Source organism: Castor canadensis, chromosome 9 (genome assembly GCF_047511655.1).
Source record: "Castor canadensis chromosome 9, mCasCan1.hap1v2, whole genome shotgun sequence".
NCBI classification, from domain to species: Eukaryota; Metazoa; Chordata; class Mammalia; order Rodentia; family Castoridae; genus Castor; species Castor canadensis.
Window position 1 is genome coordinate 99,404,017 of NC_133394.1, and position 21,531 is coordinate 99,425,547.

The following is a 21,531-nucleotide window of genomic DNA, read 5'->3' on the forward strand; positions in this document are numbered from 1 at the left end:
GGAGAACATACGATTTTTGGTTTTTCGAGCCAGGCTAACCTCACTCAGAATTATGTTCTCCAATTCCATCCATTTACCAGCGAATGATAACATTTTGTTCTTCTTCATGGCTGCATAAAATTCCATTGTGTATAGATACCACATTTTCTTAACACATTCGTCAGTGGTGGGACATCTTGGCTGTTTCCATAACTTGGCTATTGTGAATAGTGCTGCAATAAACATGGGTGTGCAGGTGCCTCTGGAGTAACAGTCTTTTGGGTATATCCCCAAGAGTGGTATTGCTGGATCAAATGGTAGATCGATGTCCAGCTTTTTAAGTAGCCTCCAAATTTTTTTCCACAGTGGTTGTACTAGTCTACATTCCCACCAACAGTGTAAGAGGGTTCCTTTTTCCCTGCATCCTCGCCAACACCTGTTGTTGGTGGTGTTGCTGATGGTGGCTATTCTAACAGGGGTGAGGTGGAATCTTAGCGTGGTTTTAATTTGCATTTCCTTTATTGCTAGAGATGGTGAGCTTTTTTTCATGTGTTTTCTGGCCATTTGAATTTCTTCTTTTGAGAAAGTTCTGTTTAGTTCACATGCCCATTTCTTTATTGGTTCATTAGTTTTGGGAGAATTTAGTTTTTTAAGTTCCCTGTATATTCTGGTTATCAGTCCTTTGTCTGATGTATAGTTGGCAAATATTTTCTCCCACGCTGTGGGTGTTCTCTTCAGTTTAGAGACCATTTCTTTTGATGAACAGAATTTTAGCTTTATGAGGTCCCATTTACCTATGCTATCTCTTAGTTGCTGTGCTGCTGGGGTTTCATTGAGAAAGTTCTTACCTATACCTACTAACTCCAGCGTATTTCCTACTCTTTCTTGTATCAACTTAAGAGTTTGGGGTCTGATATTAAGATCCTTGATCCATTTTGAGTTAATCTTGGTATAGGGTGATATACATGGATCTAGTTTCAGTTTTTTGCAGACTGCTAACCAGTTTTCCCAGCAGTTTTTGTTGAAGAGGCTGCTATTTCTCCATCATATATTTTTAGCTCCTTTGTCAAAGATAAGTTGCTTATAGTTGTGTGGCTTCAAATCTGGATCTTCTATTCTGTTCCACTGGTCTTCATGTCTGTTTTTGTGCCAGTACCATGCTGTTTTTATTGTTATTGCTTTGTAATATAGTTTGAAGTCAGTTATTGTGATACCTCCTGCATAGTTCTTTTGACTGAGTATTGCCTTGGCTATTCGTGGCCTCTTGTGTTTCCATATAAATTTCACAGTAGATTTTTCAATCTCTTTAATGAATGTCATTGGAATTTTGATGGGAATTGCATTAAACATGTAGATTACTTTTGGGAGTATCGACATTTTTACTATGTTGATTCTACCAATCCATGAGCATGGGAGATCTCTCCACTTTCTATAGTCTTCCTCAATCTCTTTCTTCAGAAGTGTATAGTTTTCCTTGTAGAGGTCTTTCACATCTTTTGTTAGGTTTACACCTAGGTATTTGATTTTTTTGAGGCTACTGTAAATGGAATTGTTTTCATATATTCTTTTTCAGTTTGTTCATTATTAGTGTATAGAAATGCTAATGATTTTTCTATGTTGATTTTATATCCTGCTACCTTGCTATAGCTATTGATGATGTCTAGAAGCTTCTGAGTAGAGTTTTTTGGGTCTTTAAGGTATAGGATCATGTCATCTGCAAATAGGGATATTTTGACAGTTTCTTTACCTATTTGTATTCCTTTTATTCCTTCTTCTTGCCTAATTGCTCTGGCTAGGAATTCCAGTACTATGTTGAATAGGAGTGGAGATAGTGGGCATCCTTGTCTGGTTCCTGATTTTAGAGGGAATGGTTTTAGTTTTTCTCTGTTAAGTATAATGCTGGCTGTAGGTTTGTCATATATAGCTTTTATAATGTTGAGGAACTTTCCTTCTATTCCTAGATTTCTTAGAGCTTTTATCATGAAATGATGTTGGATCTTATCAAAGGCTTTGTCTGCATCTATTGAGATAATCAAGTGGTTTTTGTCTTTGCTTCTGTTAATGTGGTTTATTACGTTTATTGATTTTCGTATGTTGAACCACTCCTGCATCCCTGGGATGAAGCCTACTTGGTCGTGGTGAATAATGTTTTTGATGTGTTGCTGAATTCGGTTTGCCATTATTTTGTTGAGGATTTTTGCATCAATGTTCATTAAGGAGATTGGCCTATAGTTCTCCTTTTTGGAGGTGTCTTTGCCTGGTTTTGGGATAAGTGTAATACTGGCTTCATAAAATGTGTTTGGCAGTTTTCCTTCCCTTTCTATTTCATGGAACAGCTTAAGGAGGGTTGGTATCAGTTCTTCTTTAAAGGTCTGATAGAATTCAGCAGAGAATCCGTCAGGTCCTGGACTGCCCATCTAATTTGTTGAGATGGGATTCTCCTTAACACCTTTTAAAGTTTGCTTCAAACCAACATCATTCAAATCCCCACCTCCTGAGTGACTGGGATTTCAGGCATGCCCCACCATGCCTAGCCAAAAAAATTAGTTATTGAAATGAATATACTCATCCAACATAGTTAGTTATAAGGTTTGATATTATATCATCAATTATAGTGTCATCCTTTTTCCCTATAATTTTATTTTTAATTTTTCTAAATTTGTTTTCATTTCTAATTGACATTCTAGTTCTACATATTAATGGCATACAATATCTTAAATATATATGTATAAATTATGGCATGATTAAGTCAATTTAGCTAATATGTCTATCATCTTATACACGTCTTTTTTCATTAATAGTTATTATTGTAAAAAGTGGTAGATTTCAATGTGTCATTTCTACACATGCATATATCATGAATTGGTCATGTCCTTCATCCCTTCTACTTTCTCATACTCAGATCTTTCTATTCTCTCTTAAGACCCCTTCCCATTCTCTAAAATCCCTCACATACTTTCATGTCAAGTTTTTAAGTTTCTACATATGAGATGAAAGTATATTTATCTTTTTGTGCCTGACTTATTTTACCTAACATGATGTCCTTAGTTATACCACTTCGTTGTAAAAGTAAAAAACTCATTATTCATTACTATATTATATATATATTATATATGTATATCTACAGCTATCTATTTCTCTATACATATATATGTAAATATATGAATAGGCTATTGTGAATTGTGCTGTAATAAACATGAGTGTGTAGATATCTTTTTTTTTGTACTGACTTGTTTTTCAAATATGTATACCTGATCAGTGTAGTTGGATCACAAGTTCATTCTACCTTTACTTTTTTTTGAAATTCCATACTGTTTTCCATAATTGCTTTATTAAATCATCTTCCCCCAATACTGTGTAAGGTTTCCTTTGTTTCCATGGCCTCATTAGAACTTATTATTTTTTAATGTTTGTTTTGAGAATAATCATCTGATCTGAGATGGAATGTAATCTCCATGTAGTTACACTTGTAATTTTTATCCCTGACAGATAAAGATTCTGAACATTTTCCCAATATTTAATTGTCATTTGTTATTCTATTTTTAAGAAGTGTTTGCTTTGTTCATTCATCCAGTTTTCACTGGACTGTGGTTTTGTTGACTTTTAGCTCTTTATATGTTCTGAGCAGTGACCCTCTGCTAGATGAATAACGACCAGATTTTCTCCCTTCTTTATGTTGTTATCCCTTCACTCTGTTGATTTTATTCTATTGTGAAAAAGCTTTGTTTTTATAATCCCATTTGTCAATTCTTGTTTTTGTTTCCTGAGCTATTAGAATCCTACCTTCAAAAACTATTGATGGTGTCAATATCTTGAAGTGTTTTCCTCTAGTAGTTTCAATGTTTTACTTGTTATATTAAGGTCTTTAATTCATTTTGAGTTGATTTTTTCAACAGGGTTACAGATAGGGGCCTAGTGTCAATCTTCTACATGTGGACATTCAATTTTCCCTGTGGTGCTTATTGAAAATGTTGATATTTCTACATCTTTTTCAGAACTTTTTTCAAGAGTCAGATGGCTGTAGCATCATGAGGTAATTCCTGAATCCTCTTTCTGCTCCATGGTCTAAGTGCCTGTTTTTATGTCAATACCAAAGAATTTTTTTACAATGGATCTCCGATATGTTTCAAAGGCAAGATTAGGACACTTCTAGTCTTTCTTTTTTTCTTCAGGATTTGTTTGCCTCTTCAAGGTCTTTTTTATTCCCCAAATATATTTTAGGATTGCTTTTTCAAGTTTTGGGGAGAATGTCATTGGAATTTGATGGGGTTGTGTTAAATCCATTGATTGCTTTGAGAAATATACAATTTTTAACGTATTGATTCTCCAACTCTGAGAACATTATAGGTGTTTCTATTTTCCAGTGTTGTATTCAACTCCTTTCTGTAGTTCAACTAATGTCATTGTCAAGGTCTTTTTCATTCTTAGTTAGGTTAATACCTAGTAGTTTCTGTTGTTACTGTTTTTGACTTTTTTGTTATTATGAATGGGATATTCAAAATATCTATAATTACACACATATGTAATATATCATGTATTTTTTATTTATATATTTAGTGATTTTATTATTTAATATTCAAATTTTATTAATTTTAATAGTTATAAAATCTAAATTTACATACTTTTTGATGTAACTATATTTCATATCAACATTTAATGTATTCAACACCTGCAGAGTGACTTCTGCTGGGTATGTCAGTTTATTTTTGTTCTTATTTACAATATGACTGTTAAATATAAGAAACTAAAACATAGAACCATCATGTGAAAGTTTGAAATATAAAGCAGGAAATCTTGAATCTGTGAGATAAAACAATAATAGTTGAGCATATCATCACTCTACTTTTAATAACTGACAGAGATAACTGGGCAGAAGTTTAGCAAAAATATAAATGATTTAAAGATCTTCACCACAAGCAGATCTAACAGGATTTTGTAGAACCCACCACCTAAGGCAAGAATATTCCCTTGGAGGTACACATTAACATTTTTTAGGATACACCATTGGAGGATCATGAAAAGGTTTCAATAAAGATAAATGGACTTATCAAAATAAGTGCTTGCAACACAAATTAATGAAATTAAAAATCAATAATGTAAAGAAAATCATCATTCTGAGTAAGGTTAGCCAGACTCAGAAGACCAAAAATCATATGTTCTCCCTCATATGTGGTCTTTAGATCTAGTGCAAATACAGCAATGTTGTAGAACTTGGATTATATGACAAGGGGAAAAGATATATGGGAGGTACAGGGTTAGACAGAAAACCTAAAAACGTGAAAGCATTTGATGTCCCCACTCGAGAGGAATTAATACAGAAACCTTAAAGTAACAGAGGTCAACATGAGAAGGGGATCAGGAACCAGTGTAAAGATCAGCTAGAGATGAATCAACCTGGATTGTAACACATTTGTACATGAAATCAATGCTAGGAATCTCTCTGTATAGCTGTCCTTATCTCAACTAGCAAAACCACTATGTCTTTCTTATTATTGCTTATTTCTACTCTTCAATGGAGCTGGAGAAAAGCACAGAACAGGTTCTGCCTGGAAGGGAGGGGGAAGAAGGGGACAGGGTGGGGGCAGGGACAGGAGGGAGAAATGAACCAAACAATGTATGCACGTGTGAATAAATGAATAAAAAAAAAAAGAAAATCAAGACATTCAAAATAACATGGAAGTCAACAATATTCTCCTAAGTAACAAATGGGAGAATTTTTTTAAAAAAAGTAATGATCATGAAATAATTTAATAACTTTTAAAATCTACAAAAATTAATGGTTAACCAAGCTTTTAGAATGAAACTTACATTTTCAAATGCATACATTAAGAAAGAAAGAAAGATATGCTTCACCTAAGAGTGAAATGCCTACATTTAAAGGACAAGTCTGTGTGCAGAGGCTCCCATTGTAATCCCTGATACTTCTGAGGCTGAAATTAGAAGATCATATTTCAAGGCCAGACCAGGAAAAACATAGTGGTATCTTATCTCAAAAAAAAAAAAAAAAAACGAAACCCAAAACACTACTGTGTGTGGGTGGGGGAAAGCCTATAATTCCCAACTAAAGGGGAGAAATAAGGTATGAGGATCATCATCCAGGTCATATACAACATGGAGGAAGTACACTTTGTGCACAGACTATGCTTTTTTCCCATCTAAACCATGGGATAGTACATTCCAGAACTTCCATTCCCTTCTTTCTACATACTTATTTTAATGGATTAAATGATCAAATTATTTTCATTAATAATTTAAAAACATAAACTGTGTGCTTTATTTTGAGCTTTAGTTCTCAGTGTCTGAGGAAAAAAATACATGTGGTTTTGCAGTGTAAAACTGTAGATGATATGATACTATGCTTAAAGGTATAAAGCTTCCTACATCTGACAAACACTTTGGCAAAGCAGCAGAATACAAAATCAATGATATGCAGTAGATTTTTGTATACTAATAATAAACATACTGGGAAAACATCAATAAAACAATCCTCTTGATAAAAGATTAAAAAACCAAGTACCTAAGAGTAAGCTTAATTATGAATGTGAAGACATCTGGAATAAAAAATATAAAACATTTAAAAAATAAATTGAGAAGTTACCAGAAGATCAGAAGTCCTACCATGCTGTTGGATCAGCAAAATTAATATTGAATGCTGGATATATCACCCAAAGCAATCTACAGATTAAATACAATCCATGTCAAAATTCCAATATCATTGCTCATATAAATAGAAAAAAACAACCCTAAAATTCATTTGGAGGCACAAAAATCCCTGAAAAGTCATATTTACCTTTTATCAAAAGGAGCAAAGCTGGAGATATCCATCTGACTTCAAATTGTACTATAGACCCATAGTCATAAAAAGTCATGGTACTTTCACATATATATATATATATAGATCAATAGAATAGAACAGAATAAGCACACATACCTCCAGCCATCTGATATTTGACAAACTCACCAAAGTGTTTGAGTCTCTTTATAAATGGTGTTGGGAAAATTGGATAGCCACATATAGATGACTAGAAATAATATTCCTCTCTCTTTCCCTGTATAAAACTTAATTTAAAAAATCAGAGATCTTAATGTATGACCAGAACTTTGAAACTGCCATAGGAAAACATAGAGAAACTCTTAGAACATATTGACATCAATAATGTTTCTTGGAATCAGACCATAATAGCTCTGAAAATAAGAGATTTGACAAATGTAATCACATCAAACTAAAAAACTTGTGCACAACAAAGGAAGCAATTGGGCAGAGTTAAGAGATAGCTTATAGAACAGCAGGAAACTGCTATAATCACATAAAGTGTTAATACACATAATATATAAAGAGCTCCAAAAGTTAAACACCAAAAGATCAAACAATCAAATCAATACATGGGCATATGAATTTAACAGACAATTCTCAAAAGAAAAAAGTACAGGAGTCAGAGGCAAGGTAGCAGATTGCTGACATTCCCAAACCCTGGAGCTCTCAGAAACTTAAAGGAAGGTTGAAACTGAGGGTCTGCCTGGAAAAGTGTCCCAGATCCCATATTCACCAAACAGCACAACTGTACTTGAACCCCCAAAAAGTGAAGCAAGCTATCTTTACCACAAGAACCACATGGAGAAGGTTGGTGCCCAAACAAGAAAGGGGCCTAGTTTGGCACTTGTTGAGGAAAGCTGCTGGAATCCAACAAGCAGGAGCAGAGCTATAAATGCTGTGTGCCCTTGACTAAAGACCCTCTCTGGAGCCTGCTTGTCCTTCCTTGGAGCCTGTATGACCCAACTCTGTAGCTTGTGCACCCACAGACAGCAGTTGTAAAGGCCAGTGAGATACAGGTCCCACAGGGAAAATTTACTAGGACCCAAGGAAACCCACAGAGATCCCAGGGAAAGAGCTACTGTGAAGTTGCCAAGCACACATCATGGTAGCTGGGACACTGTTACCAAGAGGGAGCTTCACCTCCAATCCTGCCAGAGACCTCCACCAGTGAGGACACCTGAATTAAAATTTTCATTTGTGTATAACTACACACTGTAAGTTCTGGGGACCTTGACAGAGGGAAAATTGTAAGTGTGAATGGGGTCAAGCTGGCAAGTTGACAGAACTCCAGAGATCCTTCTCTTAGGTCTTCGAACACTCCTCTTTCACCAGCTTTAGGCAGCATTCCAGAAGCAGGTGTCCAAGTTAACCTGCCATCTAGTGGACTGAAAGTCTTCTACATGGTGGGGAGGGCAACTGATCAGAAGAACAATAGAAAACTTTTAACTTTATGTAAAATTTGTGTGCATTGCTGCTAAATCTGTGATGTAGATTTTTTACTTCTTTATTTGAAGCTTGCTTTTTTTTTATTGTGCTGGTTGTGGGTACATTGTAGCATTTACAAAGGTTGTCACAATGTATCAAATATGTCATACTTGAATTCACATCCCCACACACTTCTCTCCCCCATTCTCCCCCCCATTCCTAGAACAGTTTCAACAGGTTTCAGTTGTGTATTTACATATTGATTTTCCTTCCCCCTTCTGTGTCACCTCCACCCTCTCTCTGGTGCCAAACCCACCCCACCCCCAGACCCTGTTCTGTCCTCCTGTTCTCTGACTTTGTAGAAAAAAAGACATAAAAGATAAAGATAAAATAAGAAACATGACAGTTCTATATTCATTCTATATTCATTCCTATACAGTGAGCATATCAAACTCATTTAAGTTTTTGGTTTCCTCCCCTTGTCCTATCCTTCCTTTGCACAGCCTCCCCTTAGTGTGACTGGTCTCCTAACATATTGCTGCATTTGTTTTAGGTCTATAATCAGCTTATGAGGGAGAACCTGCAGCTTTTGGTCTTCTGAGACTGGCTAATTTCACTTAATATGACATTGTCTAATTCCATCCATTTACCTACAAATGACAAAATTTCATTCTTCTTTGTGGCTGAGTAAATTTCTATGAGTTCATTTGCAGCTTCTTTTTCTCTACATTACAACAGAAGTTTTGCATCCTTGTTACCCAGTTTTCTCTTAGGCCCAACTTCTTACTTCCCTCTCACTGTAGTCACCATGTGAGAGTCCTATAATCCACATTTAAGCTTGCAACACTAAACCATTTATTCTCATTCCCTTTTCTACTACCCTCCCCAATTTATACTTTCTACATATAACTGCTAGAACAAATTCCTGGCTCTCAGTGTCCTTTTTCTCTGTCTATCCACCCACAATCCTCCTTCAATAACAATACTTTCATTAGGTGAAGAATTTGACAGATTTTTTTTTTCAGTTCTGCAAAATTTATATTTGCTTGTTCGATTTCCTGCTACAGTTTTAGTAGCTAAGCCTCCTTGCCCTATGTAGAATAAGGGGGTAGAATCCAGCATCTTGAGAATAAGAAGACGAAGGTATTACTACTGAGTCACTTCTCCCCCATCTAGAGACAAGAAAATACACAAGAACTCAACCACCACCAAGTCCTGTAAAATCTTTCATATAATCCCATCTAAAGGAGCATTAAGTATTGGAACCTCCAACTGAAAACAATCCCAGCTGTGTAAATCTCAATGCAGAAAAATGAAGCAGCAAAGCAACAGCTTTCCCTCAAAAGTGAACTCCACCACTAAGAATTTAAACAAAAGCAAAGAGGAGGAAATGTTAAATATTGAATTCCAAAAAATAATAGGAATGATAATTAAAGAGCTTAAAGAGGAGACACATATGCTAGTGTCTGAACTGAAACAGGACATGAATAAACAATTTAAAAAGCTCAAAGAGAATTCAAACAAACAGATGAATGAATTAAAGAAGACCATGCAGCATATAAAAAAGGAAATCCATAAAGATACAGAAATTCAGAAAAATAACCAATTTGAAATAAAGAGCTCAATACTCCAAAGAAAAACTTCAATCAACAGCTTGTCTAACAGAGGAGCAAGTTGAAAATAGAGTATCAGGAACAGAAGGCAAAGTTAAGTAATTAGATCACACAGTCAAAGATCACAAAAAAATGCTAAGAAAATATGAATGGAACATGCAAGACATCTGGAACACCATCAAAAGACCAAATCTATGAATCAGGGGTATAGAGGAAGGAGAAGAGATACAAACTAGAGACAGAGATAACTTATTTTAAAACATCATAGCAAAAGTTTCCCCATCTTGGTAAGAGAGGGATGTCCATGTTCAAGAGGCTTACAGGACACCAAACAATCAGGACTAGAAAGGAAACAACTTCAAACATATCATAGTCAAACACTTCATATACAGAACAAAGAACACTGAAAGTTGAAAAAGAGAAAAGTTCAACTCATTAGAATAACAGCAAATTTCTAAACACAAATTCTAAATGCAAGAAGGTTATGGAAAGATGCATTTCAGGCCTGAAATGTCAATCTAGACTTGTCTATCCAGCAAAACTATCCTTCCTAATGGAAGAATAAATGAGACCTCCCATAACAAACAAACCTAAAGGAATTCATGACCACCAGGCAAGCAATGCTGAAAATATTTACAAAACTCTTACATTCAGAAGAAAACATTAAAGTCAGCTAGGAAAATGCAAGAAAGAATAAACACATTATACTAAGTATACAAGTAAATAGGAATGGGTGATAGTAAATCTCAGGGAAATACAAATAACTGAGAACACCACACACCTCTCAAAACTAACACTGAATGTTAATGATCTCAATAATGATCTCAATGCCACCAATCAAAAGACTCAGAATAGCAAATTAGATAAAAAAAAGACCCCTCCATATTTTTCTTTCAAGAAACACATCTTTCTGAGAAAAACAAGCACTGCCTTAGAGTGAAAGGGTATAAAAATTTTTCTCCAAAACAAGTGGTAGTAGCTATACTTATAATTGAACAAGTAGACATCAGACTAAAATCAGTCCGAAAAGACAATGAAGGTCATTTTATATTAATTAAAGGAACAATTCATCAGGATGAAATAACAGTTCTTAACATATATGCACAACTTATTGGGACACTCAAATAAATTAAAAAACTAGTGGACTTAAAAGCACAGACATACACCAACACAGTAACGGTAGGACAGCCCAATACCCCACTGTCACCAATAGGTAGGTCATCTAGGCAAAAATCCACAAAGAAACTTCAGAACAAATAGACACTGTAGACCAAGTGGATATAATACACATCTACAGAGTATTGCATCCAAACACCATGCACTTCACATTATTTTCAGCAGTTCATGAAACTTTCTCCAAAATAGACCAAATTTTAGGACACAAAGCAAATCTTTTCAATTTAAGAAAATTGAAGTCAATCCCTGTATCATATCAGATCATAGTGAAATAAAACTATCATCCAGAAACCAAAGAAACCCCATAATACATTCAAAAACATGGAGACTGAACAATACACTGCTGGATGACTAGTGGGTCACTGAAGAAATAAAGAAAGAAATCAAAAAGTTTCTAGAATCTCCATCAAGTGAAAATACAACTTGCCAGAAGCTCTGGAGCTAGAAGTTTCCCCTTGTTAAGGTAAGGGGAAAGTTTATAAGTACCTGCTCTAAAAAAGAGACGTCTCAAATAAACAACCTAAAGATGCACCTTAAGCTTCTAGAAAAACAAGAACAAACCAAATGCCAAACTAGCAGATGGAGAGTAATAATAAGATCAGTGTGGAGATCAGTGAGATTGGGACAAAAAAAAATAAAAGAAAAACTACATAAAGAATCAATGTAACAAAAATTTGGTTTTCAAAAAGATTAATAAAATTGATAAACCCTTAACCAACTTGAACAGATGGAGTAGGGAAAGGACTTAAATTGGTAAGATCAAAGAGGAAAAAGGGGACATAACCACAAACACTAATGAAATCATGAGGAACATTAGAGAGTCCTTTGAAAACAAACATTCAAGTAAACTGGAAACTCTATGAGAAATGAATAAATTTCTAGATGCACTTACCCAACCAAAATTGAATCAAGAAGATAGCAGCCACCTAAATAGATTGATAGCAATTAATGAAACTGAAGCAATAATAGTGGCCAAAAAAAGAGGAGCCCAAGACATGATGAATTCATGGCTGAATTTTAACAGACCTTTAAAGAAGAACGTATATAAACACTCCTCAAATTTTTCCAGGAAATAGAAAAGGAAGGAACACTACCAAATCCATCATATGAAGCCAATATTATACTCATTTCAAAACCCAGTAAAGAGGCAACAAAAAAAAAGACAATTATAGAACAGTATTTTTAATGAATATAGACACAAAAGTTGTCAAGAAAATATTGGTAAACTGAAGTCAACAGCACATCAAAATGATCATACACCATGACAAAGGCAGTTTCATTCCAGGAATGCAAGGATAGTTCAACACATGCAAATCTACAAATGTAATACAGCATATAAACAGAAGCAGGGAGCTAAATCACATGATCATCTCAATAGATGCAGAAAAGGCCTTTTACAAAATTCAGCACCCTTTCATAAGAAAAGCACTGAAGAAATTAGGAATAGAAGGAATGTTCCTCAAAATATGACAAATCTATAGCCAATGTTATACTAAATGGAGAAAACTGAATCCATTCCTACTAAAGTCAGAAATGAGACAAGGATACCCACTTTCCCAATTCTTATTCAATGTAGTTTTGGAATTCCTACTCAGAGCAATGACATAAAAGCAATAGATAAAAGGGAAGAAAGAAGTAAAACTATCCCTATTTGCAGATAGCATGCTCCTATACTTAAAGCACCCTAAAACTCCACCAAAATACTTTTAGAAATCATATACCCTTTGGCAAAGTGACAGAATACAAAATTAATATACAGAAATTGCTAGCCTTTTAATATACCAACAATGAATAAACTGAGAAAGAAATAAGGAAAACAATCCAATTTTCAATAGCCTCATAAAAAATAAAATACCTAGTAATAAATTTAATAAAGGAAACCAAAGACCTTCTCAGTGAAAACTATAAATCACTGAAGAGAGAAATCAAGGAAAAAATCAGAAAGTGGAAAACTCACCCATGCAAATGGATTGGTAGAATTAAAATTGTGAAAAAAGCTCCACTACCAAAATTAAACTACATGTTCAACACAATACCTATCAAAACTGCAATGATATTCTTCACAGAGATAGAATATCAGTCCTAAAATTCATACAGAAACACAAAAGGCTTTGAAAAGCCAAAGCAATTCTGACCAAACGTCTGATGCTAGAGGTATCACAATTCCTGAATTCAAACTGTACTATACAGCCATAACAATAAAAATAGAGGATATTGTAATAAAAAAACAGGCTTGAGGACTAATGGAATAGAATAGAAGACCTATATATAAACCCACATAGCTATAGCCAGCTGAGTGTTGACACAGGAGCCCAAAACACATGACAGATAAAAGACAGCCTCTTCAACAAATGTTGCTGGGAAAGCTGAATATCCACATGTAGAAGAATGGAGCTAGATCCAAGTCTCTCACCCCATACCAATACCAACTCAAATACATAGCCTAAATTTTTGAAACAATTAAAGGACTTAGAAGGAAATATCCTGGAACTTATTAGGCATAGGCAGCGACTTCCTAAGTAGGATTTCAGTGTCTCAGCAACTAAAAGCAATGGTGAACAAATGGGACTGCATCAAACTAAAACACTAAGGCACAACAAAAGAAATAGTCACTAGAGTTAAGAGACTGCCCACAGAATGGTGGAAAATCTTTGCCAGCAATCAAATCTTTATCATTTTTTTAATCCATTTTTTGTTAGTATGAGGAAACCCTTAGTCTTGGTACATCACCTGGAAAAAAGATCATGTTGCTCACGATTCCCTTCATTTTAAATTCCAAACAGCAAAATGCTGGCATTGTCAGGAAGCTGTCTGACTATATACTAACATAGTAGACTTGTGGAATGGGAATTATACCTGTGCAAAATAGGGAAAACGTGTAGTGGGCTTGTTTGATGACTACTTGCTGTAGCAACAATTTAGTCTAATTTTGCCAGATTCAACCCATTTCCTAGTGACACATATTAATCCTTTAAAGATTTAGTTACTTGTCAAAGTCTTTAACACATCACTGGAGGCAATTTCAACATGACTTTGGGAGGGGACAAGTCGTATTCAAACCATAGCTCTCCCCACTGAAAGCAGGATTGTAGTGGTGCAGTCACCTTTTGTTATATAAAGGAGAATTGTGGAGGGGGTGAATTGAAATATGATATATTTGATACATTCTAAGAACTTTTGAAGACACCGTAATGTACCCCTAATCATACCTATTTTTTTTCACAGTTGGTAAATTAGCATTTTATTTTATTTATTTATTTATTTTTATTATTCATATGTGCATACAAGGCTTGGGTCATTTCTCCCCCCTGCCCCAACCCCCTCCCTTACCACCCACTCCACCCACTACCTCTCCCCCCAAACCCCTCAATACCCAGCAGAAACTATTTTGCTCTTATTTCTAATTTTGTTGTAGAGAGAGTATAAGCCATAATAGGAAGGAACAAGGGTTTTTGCTGGTTGAGATAAGGATAGCTATACAGGGAGTTGAATCACATTAATTTCCTGTGTGTGTGTGTTACCTTCTAGGTTAATTCTTTTTGATCTAACCTTTTCTCTAGTTCCTGGTCCCCTTTTCCTATTGGCCTCAGTTGCTTTTAGGGTATCTGCTTCAGTTTCTCTGCGTTAAGGGCAACAAATGCTAGCTTTTTTTTAGGTGTCTTACCTATCCTCACCCCTCCCTTGTGTGCTCTCACTTTTATCATGTGCTCAAAGTCCAATCCCATTGTTGTGTTTGCCCTTGATCTAATATCCACATATGAGGGAGAACATATGATTTTTGGTCTTTTGGGCCAGGCTAACCTCACTCAGAATGATGTTCTCCAATTCCATCCATTTACCAACAAATCATAACATTTTGTTCTTCTTCATGGGTGCATAAAATTCCATTGTGTACAGACACCACATTTTCTTAATCCATTCGTCAGTGGTGGGGCATCTTGGCTGTTTCCATAAAGTGGCTATTGTGAATAGTGCCGCAATAAACATGGGTGTGCAGGTGCCTCTGGAGTAACCTGTGTCACAGTCTTTTGGGTATATCCCCAAGAGTGGTATTGCTGGATCAAATGGTAGATCGATGTCCAGCTTTTTAAGTAGCCTCCAAATTTTTTTCCAGAGTGGTTATACTAGTTTACATTCCCACCAACAGTGTAAGAGGGTTCCATTTCCCCACATCCTCGCCAACACCTGTTGTTGGTGGTGTTGCTGATGATGGCTATTCTAACAGGGGTGAGGTGGAACCTTAGCTTGGTTTTAATTTGCATTTCCTTTATTGCTAGAGATGGTGGGCATTTTTTCATGTGTTTTTAGGCCATTTGAATTTCTTCTTTTGAGAAACTTCTGTTAGTTCACTTGCCCATTTCTTTATTGGTTCATTAGTTTTGGGAGAATTTAGTTTTTTAAGTTCCCTATATATTCTGGTTATCAGTCCTTTGTCTGATGTATAGTTGGCAAACATTTTCTCCCACTCTGTGGGTGCTCTCTTCAGGTTAGAGATCATTTCTTTTGATGAACAGAAGCATTTTAGCTTTATGAGGTCCCATTTACCTATGCTATCTCTTAGTTGCTGTGCTGCTGGGGTTTTGTTGAGAAAGTTCTTACCTATACCTACTAACTCCAGCATATTTCCTACTCTTTCCTGTATCAACCTTAGAGTTTGGGGTCTGATATTAAGATCCTTGATCCATTTTGAGTTAATCTTGGTATAGGGTGATATACATGGATCTAGTTTCAGTTTTTTGCAGACTGCTAACCAGTTTTCCCAGCAGTTTTTGTTGAAGAGGCTACTATTTCTCCATCGTATATTTTTAGCTCCTTTGTCAAAGACAAGTTGGTTATAGTTGTGTGACTTCATATCTGGGTCCTCTATTCTGTTCCACTGGTCTTCATGTCTGTTTTTGTGCCAGTACCATGCTGTTTTTATTGTTATTGCTTTGTAATATAGTTTGAAGTCAGGTATTGTGATACCTCCTGCATTGTTCTTTTGACTGAGTATTGCCTTGGCTATTCATGGCCTCTTGTGTTTCCATATAAATTTAACAGTAGATATTTCAATCTCTTTAATGAATGTCATTGGAATTTTGATGGGAATTGCATTAAACATGTAGATTACTTTTGGGAGTATCGACATTTTTACTATGTTGATTCTACCAATCCATGACCATGGGAGATCTCTCCACTTTCTGTAATCTTCCTCAATCTCTTTCTTCAGAAGTGTTAGTTTTCCTTGTAGAGGTCTTTCACATCTTTTGTTAGGTTTACACCTAGGTATTTGATTTTTTTTGAGGCTATTGTAAATGGAATTGTTTTCATACATTCTTTTTCAGTTTGCTCACTGTTAGTGTATAGAAATGCTAATGATTTTTCTATGTTGATTTTATATCCTGCTACCTTGCTATAGCTATTGATGATGTCTAGAAGCTTCTGAGTAGAGTTTTTTGGGTCTTTAAGGTATAGGATCATGTCATCTGCAAATAGGGATATTTTGACAGTTTCTTTACCTATTTGTATTCCTTTTATTCCTTCTTCTTGCCTAATTGCTCTGGCTAGGAATTCCAGTACTATGTTGAATAGGAGTGGAGATAGTGGGCATCCTTGTCTTCTTCCTGATTTTAGAGGGAATGTTTTCAGTTTTTCTCCGTTAAGTATAATGCTGGCTATAGGTCTGTCATATATAGCTTTTATAATGTTGAGGTACTTTCCTTCTATTCTGAGTTTTCTTAGAGTTTTTATCATGAAATGATGTTGGATCTTATCAAAGGCTTATTCTGCATCTATTGAGATGATCAAGTGGTATTTGTCTTTGCTTCTGTTAATGTGGTTTATTACATTTATTGATTTTTGTATGTTGAACCACCCCTGCATCCCTGGGATGAAGCCTACTTGGTCGTGGTGAATAATCTTCTTGATGTGTTGTTGAATTAGGTTTGCCATTATTTTGTTGAGGATTTTTGTGTCAATGTTCATTAAGGAGATTGGTTCAGTTTTGGATGATCGTATGTATCCAGAAATCTGTCCATTTCTTTAAGATTTTCAAATTTATTTGAATATAGGTTCTCAAAGTAGTCTCAGATGATGTCCTGGACTTCCATGGTATTTGTTGTTATCTCTCCTTTTGCATTCCTGATTCTACTAATTTGAGTTTTTTCTCTCCTCATTTTAGTCAGGTTTGCCAGGGGTCAATTGATCTTGTTTATTTTTTCAAAGAACCAACTTTTTGTTTCATTAATTGTTTGTATGGTTTTTTTTGGTTTCTATTTCATTGATTTCAGCTCTTATTTTTATTATTTCTCTCTGATTTGTTTTGGGATTTGCTTGTTCTTGTTTTTCTAGGAGTTTGAGATGTATCATTAGGTCATTGATCTGGGATCTTTCAGTCTTTTTAATATATGCACTCATGGCTATAAACTTTCCTCTCAGGACTGCCTTAGCTGTGTCCCATAGGTTCCAGTAGGTTGTGTATTTATTTTCATTTACTTCCGGGAACTTTTTAATTTCCTCTTTTATTTCATCAATGATCCACTCTTCATTAAGTAATGAGTTATTCATTTTCCAGCTGTTTGCATGTTTTTTGTCTTCACTTTTGTTATTGAGTTCTACTTTTACTGCATTGTGATCAGATAGTATGCACAGTATAATTTCTATTTTCTTATATTTGCTGAGACTTGCTTTCTGCCTTAGGATATTATCTATCTTGGAGAAGGTTCCACGGGCTGCTGAGAAGAATGTATATTATGTAGAGGTTGGATGAAATGTTCTGTAGACATCAACTAGGTCCATTTGATCTATTGCATATTTTAGATCCTGGATTTCTTTATTGATTTTTTGTTTGGATGACCTATCTATTAATGATAATGGGGTGTTAAAGTCTCCCACAACCACTGTGTTGGCGTTTCTATATGCTTTTAGGTCTTTCAGGGTATGTTTGATGAAATTGGGTGCATTGACATTGGGTGCATACAGATTGATGATTATTATTTCCTTTTGGTCTGTTTCCCCTTTTATTAGTATGGAATGTCCTTCTTTATCTCGTTTGATCAATGTAGGTATGAAGTCTACTTTGTCAGAGATAAGTATTGCTACTCCTGAATGTTTTTGGGGGCCATTGGCTTGGTAAATCTTCTTCCAGCCTTTCATCCAAAGCCTATGCTTATTTCTGTCGGTGAGATGGGTCTCCTGTAAGCAACAAATTGTTGGATCTTCCCTTTTAATCCATTTTGTCAAGCAGTGCCTTTTGATGGGTGAATTAAGTTCGTTAACATTAAGTGTTAGTACTGATAGGTATGTCATGATTCCTGTCATTTAGTTGTCTTAGTTTTTTGAAGGTTTGATTGTGTGTGCCTAATTTGAGGTTACTCTCTGCTGTCTTGCTTTTTCTTTTCCTGTCTTTTCATGGTTAAGTTGGGTCTCACTTTCTGTTTGCAGAATCCCTTGCAGAATCTTTTGTAGTGGTGGCTTTGTGGTCACATTTTGTTTTAGTTTCTGCTCATCATGGAAGACTTTTATTTCTCCAATTATTTTGAATGATAGTTTTGCTGGGTAGAGTATACTGGGGTTGAAGTTATTTTCATTCAGTGCCTGGAAGATCTCACCCCACGCTCTTCTTGCTTTTAATGTTTCTGTTGAGAAGCCTGCTGTGATTTTGATGGGTTTACTTTTGTATGTTACTTGTTTTTTCTCTCCTACAGTCTTCAATATTCTTTCCTTAGTTTCTGAACCTGTTGTTTTAATGATGATATGTCATGGGGTAGTTCTATTTTGATCTGGTCTGTTTGGTGTCCTGGAGGCCTCTTGCATCTGTATGGGAATATCCTTCTCTAGATTTGGGAAATTTTCCATTATTATTTTGTTGAATATATATTACGCATTCCCTTTGCTTTCACCTCTTCTACTTCTTCGATGCCCATGATTCTCAAGTTTGGTCTTTTGATGGAGTTGCTGAGTTCTTGCATTTTCTTTTCACAGGTCTTGAGTTGCTTAATTCATAGTTCTTCGGTTTTTCCTTTAATTACCATTTCATCTTCAAGTTCTGAGATTTTGTCTTCTGTTTGTTCTATTCTGCTGGATTGGCCTTCCGTTTTGTTTTGCAGTTCTGTTTCGTTCTTTTTTCTGATGTTTTCCATATCTTGGGTGGTTTCCTCTTTAATGTTGTCTATTTTTGTCCTGAGTTCCTTTATCCATTTATTCATCGTGTTCTCTCTTTCACTTTGGTGTTTATACAGTGCTTCTATAGTTTCCTTTATTTCTTCTTTTGCTTTTTCAAATTCTCTATTTTTGTTATCTTGGAATTTCTTGAGTGTCTCCTGCACACTTTTGTGGACCCTATCCAATATCATCTCTATAAAATTCCCATTGAGTACCTGTAGTATGTCTTCTTTTAAATTATTCTTGTGCTCTTCATTGAGTCCTTTGGCATAGTTTATCTTCATTTTGTTGGAGTCTGGATCTGAGTTTCTGTTTTCTTCATTCCCCTCTTGTTCCTGTACTAATTTTTTGCTGTGGGGAAACTGGTTTCCCTGTTTTTTCTTTCTTCCTGTCATTGTTGTTGGTGTTGGTACTGTCCCTGTACTGTGTGCAATTAAGTATTTTCTAGCTTGTAATAATAACAATGGTAATATTTAGAATGGAAGGGTGAGTAGAGATGGAAAGCAAGAAGTTAAAGATAAGGGGAAAACAAATACACAGACAAGAGGAAGAAAGCAGAACCAGGTTTCAGACAAGAAAGTTTCAAAGGTATAAACAGGAAGCATTAGTGTACTAATTGACAGTAAGCTGAACAGACATTAGAGAGAAAGAGAGAGGATTGAAAATCAAAAATAAAAAAAATAGGTAAGAATAAAAATAAAAAATAAGTAAAAGAAAGAAATACCTATGTATAAAAATGAATTAAAGTAAAATGGAAAATAGAAAATTAAAAAAAAAAACACCAAAAACCCAAAAAACCTCCAAGTTGAAATGCAATGAATTTTCAGTCTTAATAATTTGGGTGTCCGTCTCAGTCTCCAATCCTGGAGATGGTGCCTCAGATGTTGTTCTGTAGTTGTCTCATCAAAGGGGACGCATAAAGTAGAACAAAACTACATACACACACACACACACAAAACCCACCAAGTGTCCCATGTTTTAATGCAATACAGTTTCAGTAAGTTTTTCCGCTTGCAGGTGTAATTTGGTTGTTCTCTCATCAAAGGTAGGGAGAAAAAGAAAAACAAAGAGTCTGGAGACAGTTCTGAGAATGGTATCTGCGGCTGTGGCTTGCCTGCCCGCTGCTTTCAGCCTGCTGTTGCTGGAGGCGTTATTTATGCAGATCTCTGGGGTGAGCTTAGCACTTACCTGGCCCAGCAGGCTTTGTTTGTTCAGAGTTCTCCTGTGCGGGTGCCTCTGCTTCAAGCTTTCCCCTTTCCAAGCACTGGGAAAAGTGACACTGCACCCGCGTTGTCAGGCCTGCGTGTTTATTTACAGTTCATTTGAGAGGTGGGTCTTCCCCCCTCTCCTGTGGAATTTTCCTCCCACCTCCACTTTTACAGGCTTTCCTGCTCCTGATTACTGGGCAGTGCTGCTGCTCCTGCCAGCCGCCATGTTTGTTTACAGTTCATGTGAGAAGTGGGTTTTCCCTCCTCTCCTGTGGAGTTTTCCTCCCTTCACCACTCTCACCATCTTTCCTGCTCCTGGTTGCTGGGTGCATGCCCTGCCCCCACTCCTGCTAGAGCCTCTCCAGCCACCCGGCTTGGCTTGTTTATTCACAGTCCCGGAAAGGATTCCCTTCCCCCAATCTTCAGTGCTCAGGGTGCCCCACCCTCTTTCCCACATGTCTTATTTGTTCTTATTGCTTATTATTCAGTTTCTCTTTTTTCCCTGGGTGGAGGTCAGTCTGTTTAGGGGGCTATGCTGCTCTGGCCCAGGCTTGTCTGTGGGAGTACCGCTGTACCGCAAAGCTCACCTGGTCTGCGTCTTCCCAAGCCATCTGGGCGCAGGCGACAGGAGGCCCAGGAGCCTTCCTGGTTTCTCCATTTAACATGAAGTGGCGATTCTCTGCGGTGGCTGGAGGTGTGGAGGAGTCAAAGTTATGCCTCTTCTCAGTGATTATGCCTGCAAAGTGTATCTCCAGTGTCTCTCCAAGATTTCACTATTGGAGGCTTGCTTTCTGCTTCCTCCATCTAGCCACCATTTTGTTAAATTAGCCTCATACATATTTTTAATTTGAATTTTTATCTATAAAACAATAATCCCATATTGGTCAATTTACTCATCCCATGTCTCAGTCACCTTTCTCTTGCTAAGAATACCAACCTTTCTGTTGTAACAATACCTAAGAATATCAACTTATGAAGAGCATTGTTTTATTTTGACTCACAGTTTTGTAGGTTTCAGTACATATTCAGTTTTTATCTGTTCATGTAATTTGTGCATTTTTTAACATATATTTAGGATACTCCAAAACTCTGTATATACTTTTTCATCCTGCCCTCTGTTTCCAAATAAACTTTTAAAATGGCTGACTTAATTTAAGATAGCATACTTAGATAA

General features: G+C 35.9%; 1 pseudogene; it reads left to right on the forward strand.

Annotated features, from left to right (window-relative positions):
* The window catches only part of LOC109674816 (UDP-glucuronosyltransferase 2B4-like), a 722,912-nt pseudogene that overhangs the window by 369,034 nt on the left and 332,347 nt on the right, over positions 1-21,531 (forward strand).